The sequence below is a fragment of the Triticum dicoccoides genome, chromosome 6B (genome assembly GCF_002162155.2).
Source record: "Triticum dicoccoides isolate Atlit2015 ecotype Zavitan chromosome 6B, WEW_v2.0, whole genome shotgun sequence".
NCBI classification, from domain to species: domain Eukaryota; kingdom Viridiplantae; phylum Streptophyta; class Magnoliopsida; order Poales; family Poaceae; genus Triticum; species Triticum dicoccoides.
The window spans coordinates 525,942,855-525,947,342 of NC_041391.1; the positions used below are offsets into that span (position 1 = coordinate 525,942,855).

Consider the following 4,488-nt stretch of genomic DNA (forward strand, 5'->3'; position numbering starts at 1 on the left):
TACGCCTCTTAAGAGCGTAAAAGTGTGAAATTTCACCCCTGTGACTCCCGGGTTGGGAAGCTTGCGGTCATGTGTGATGCCAATAATTTCCTTGTTCATTTCGTCTGTTGATCTACACCATCATACCATCGCTCCTTGTTGAATAGTGAAGTATCTGCTTGCTGAGTATGATTTGTCGTACTCACCCTTGCTTCCTCTGTTTTTTTAGATGCGAACGAGGTAACTTAAGTATGTTCAGAAGATGTCTTCATCCAAGACTAGGCTTGACCAGCGGGTGGGAAGCGACTAGAGAATATGACGTCTTTACTCAACTATTTGTAGATGTCAAGGAATTTGTATAGTAAATATATTAGCTTTTGTGATCCACTTCTGGTTTATGCCTGCTTTATCATGCCTTGTGTGACTATAGGCCTCTGGTCTATAGGCGCGCGGCGGCTGTCTCGCCTAGGCCCGGTCTCGGTGCGTGACTTGCTTCCTCCGTTTTTTTAGATGCGAATGAGGTAACTTAAGTATGTTCAACTTAAGTATGTTCAGAAGATGTCTTCATCCAAGACTAGGCTTGACCAGCGGGTGGGAAGCGACTAGAGAATATGATGTCTTTACTCAACTATTTGTAGATGTCAAGGAATTTGTATAGTAAATATATTAGCTTTTGTGATCCACTTCTGGTTTATGCCTGCTTTATCATGCCTTGCGTGACTATAGTCCTCCTGGTCTATAGGAGCGCGGCGGCTGTCTCGCCTAGGCCCGGTCTCGGGGCGTGACAGTTAAGGCGTGATTAATTAAGCATTAACCATCAGTGGATCACAAAAGCTCATATATATTGACTACAGAAATTTCTTTACATGTACAAATAGACAAAATACATTAAAATCTCTAGTCGTTTCCCACCCACTCGTCGAGCCTATTCTTGGATGACATCTTCTGGGCATACTTAAGTTACACCGACTGCATCTAAGAAATAGAGGAGACAAGGGTGAGTACGATAAATCATACTCAGCAAGCAAATACTTCACTATTCAATAAGGAGCAATGGTATGATGGTGTAGATCAACAGACGAACTGAATTCAGAGGATAACAATATAACAACCATTGGAATCATATTTTGATGTAAATGGACAAAAGAACAAAATACCAGATTTAGTAAAAACAACAAGGAATCTATTGGCATCACACATGACCGCAAGCTTCCCAACCCGGGAGTCACAGGGGTGAAATTTCACACTTTTACGCTCTTAAGAGTGGTACTCCGACGTCGACAGCCTCGACTAGAACCACACAGGCGCTAGTAGAGCAGAGCTCTCTATTTCCCCAAGAACCGCCCACTCGACTTACTAGTGTCGATCGCTCCTACGGATCCATCACCGACACGTTCCTGAACAAGGTCCGTCCTTAGCGGAGAACTCAGACAGTCCCATACCTGAACTGTGACCGGTACAATACGTTTGCCGTCGTGATACCAGATTTTATAAAATTTACTAGACAAGGATTAGCAAGAGGAAGTACATGCAAGACCAAAGTAAATATCACTAGGCTTTTCACAGAACCAACCATCCATGCATGAGCCATTAATCCATGTGCTCACATGCATGTACCAAGGATTTCTCCACCGTCATCATAAACCAAAAGGTAGTACTATGGTATGCATGCTAGCTTCAAGAGATGTATAGGAATCAAATGAACAGTGCACACTATAGAGCTTCAGGAGTACTACTAGCTATAGAGCATGGCATGAACAGCGAGACAAACAAGGAATAGGACAACTAGAAACGCTAGATGGAATGCATGCTTGCCTGACTCGCCGCTTCCTCTGAGGACTCTTGCCGATCAGTGTGATTCTACTCCATGCAATGCTAGTTAGTGAACTGGTTTGTATGTTGGGATGAATACTACAGCGTGCTCTTGCTCCTCTATTTATAGGCATGGTAGGGTAGGAAATGGAGCTGGATAAGTATAACTCAGCAACCTCGAATTGGCTTTTTAGGTTGATATCAGAGCTCCCTGATCTCTCCTTGTTCTATGCGGGAATACCCGTTTAATTTTTTGCATTAATTAGTCACAAATATACTCATGAATAGTTTCAACAGATATCCATGCAAATAAATAATATAGCGTACATATTATTGGTGAAATTTGAGGATGAATGGGAAATAAATAGACATCTTGTTAGATTAATACATGACTTAATATTTGTGTAGATTTTCTTGTTTAAGACAACCGGTGATATTGTTCTAGTAATGGGACAATTGCTATACCACTATCTATCCTTTTTTTTAATGAATTTACCAAATAAAATGTTTAGTGTTGCCAACTTATGTTATAGCAGATATATCCATGAATTGTAGAAAGATTGCAAATCCTTTTATGCATTATTTTTAATTAATTATTGAGCATGCATCAAATAAACTGTTCCAAATATGATGGGAGGGAATTTGATCACTAAAAAAAAGCATAGATGTTAGTGTTGAATTTCGGGGACGAAATTCTTATAAGGTGGGAAGGATGTAATAACCCATATTTTTGGGTTATTGATTTAAATTAAGATAAGTAATTAAATTTGTATTATCTACTAAGTTATGCTAAATTCTTGATTCAAAGAATTAAGATAGAGCTGTAAATTTTTTTACATGCATTAAATATTAGAAAATTACACACTAAGTAAGAGTAGGTGCATGTGCGCATAGACTTGCATTCATGCTCACGTTGTGATATAGGCATGGGAAATACTACTAGCTAGTTGGCCATATAAGCTAGACAATTACAAGAGAGTTAACGTTGCATTTGAATAGATGAAATTAGACCAGGTACAAATGATACACCGGTAGATATTTTCTAGTACTAGAGCTCCAAGTCAAATAGGTGCATGTATGTAATCATGAGGAAGAGGCAACGTGGCTTGGTTCTAGAGGATATGCATGCATGTGTCAGGTGTTTTGAAAACTCTAGTGAATCAACTACACGTATAGAAGAGGAATGGAAGCAAACGTGGGTAGATGCATGCATCGGCTGTATCTCTAGAAACCCAAGTTTCCTACATGGGCTGCAACATGGCCAAGTACTAGAGGAACATAGAAATAGAAAATAGAAGTCAGCTTTTACGTGTCCTATACGTGGCCATTTCTTAGTGCTTAAGTGAGAGTCAGGCCAAGATATTTTAGACTTGCACGGGCGCTCGCCTCCTATAAATAGGAGTGGGTCACGCTGCTCAAAGCACAGCTCTGAGAGAAAGACATAGACACTGGAGGAGAGAGCCTGAGAGAAAGAAATACACCAGAAAGATAAAGAAGAGAGATGAAGAATTCATGCATGCATCCACATTTGAAGAAGAATAGAGCGTTTAGGTGCTGCTGGAGGGAAGAGCCGAGCCATACATCAGAAGAAATGTGAGTATATGTGTGTTCGGCACATTTTATACAAAGATGATGGAGTTTCATCTTCTTGCAAAATATTATTCTAAAGGAGAAATCATATTATCTGAGGCAAGTAGCTGCTTTGCCTAACTCCCCGATCTCGCTTTATTGTTGTCTTCTTTGATTATCGGTTAATATTGTTGCACCTTGATCCTTATTGATCCTCTCTTGATCCTTAAGAGAGGGATGTGTTGTCCTCGTATTCCATTTGTTGATGGAATCATAGTATTTTGGAGGAACTCGTGAGAAGTCATACACGTATTGTCTTTGACTGATATTACAGTGATTCTACCGTTGATTCAAACACATATCCTATTTTGTATTGGTGTCATGACGGCAAACATATTGTACCGGTCACAGTTCAGGTATGGGACTGTCTGAGTTCTCCGCTAAGGACGGACCTTGTTCGGGAACGTGTCGGTGATGGATCCGTAGGAGCGATCGACATCAGTAGGTCCAGGTGTTCGGGTCTTAGTGGGTACAAGAGCTCTGCTCTTCTGGAACCTGTGTGGTTCTAGTCGAGACTGTCGACGTCGGAGTACGCCTCTTAAGAGCGTAAAAGTGTGAAATTTCACCCCTGTGACTCCCGGGTTGGGAAGCTTGCGGTCATGTGTGATGCCAATAATTTCCTTGTTCATTTCGTCTGTTGATCTACACCATCATACCATCGCTCCTTGTTGAATAGTGAAGTATCTGCTTGCTGAGTATGATTTGTCGTACTCACCCTTGCTTCCTCTGTTTTTTTAGATGCGAACGAGGTAACTTAAGTATGTTCAGAAGATGTCTTCATCCAAGACTAGGCTTGACCAGCGGGTGGGAAGCGACTAGAGAATATGACGTCTTTACTCAACTATTTGTAGATGTCAAGGAATTTGTATAGTAAATATATTAGCTTTTGTGATCCACTTCTGGTTTATGCCTGCTTTATCATGCCTTGTGTGACTATAGGCCTCTGGTCTATAGGCGCGCGGCGGCTGTCTCGCCTAGGCCCGGTCTCGGTGCGTGACTTGCTTCCTCCGTTTTTTTAGATGCGAATGAGGTAACTTAAGTATGTTCAACTTAAGTATGTTCAGAAGA

At 41.0% G+C, this 4,488-nt stretch overlaps 1 long non-coding RNA gene across 1 annotated transcript in view; it reads left to right on the forward strand.

The window, feature by feature from the left end:
* The first annotated feature begins 3,409 nt into the window (after nucleotides 1-3,409).
* The window catches only part of LOC119325450, a 21,629-nt gene continuing 20,550 nt past the window's right edge, over nucleotides 3,410-4,488 (forward strand). The window contains exons 1-2 of the long non-coding RNA XR_005157530.1: nucleotides 3,410-4,169; nucleotides 4,451-4,478. This is a non-coding gene — a long non-coding RNA (uncharacterized LOC119325450). The remainder of the gene's footprint in view (nucleotides 4,170-4,450; nucleotides 4,479-4,488) is intronic.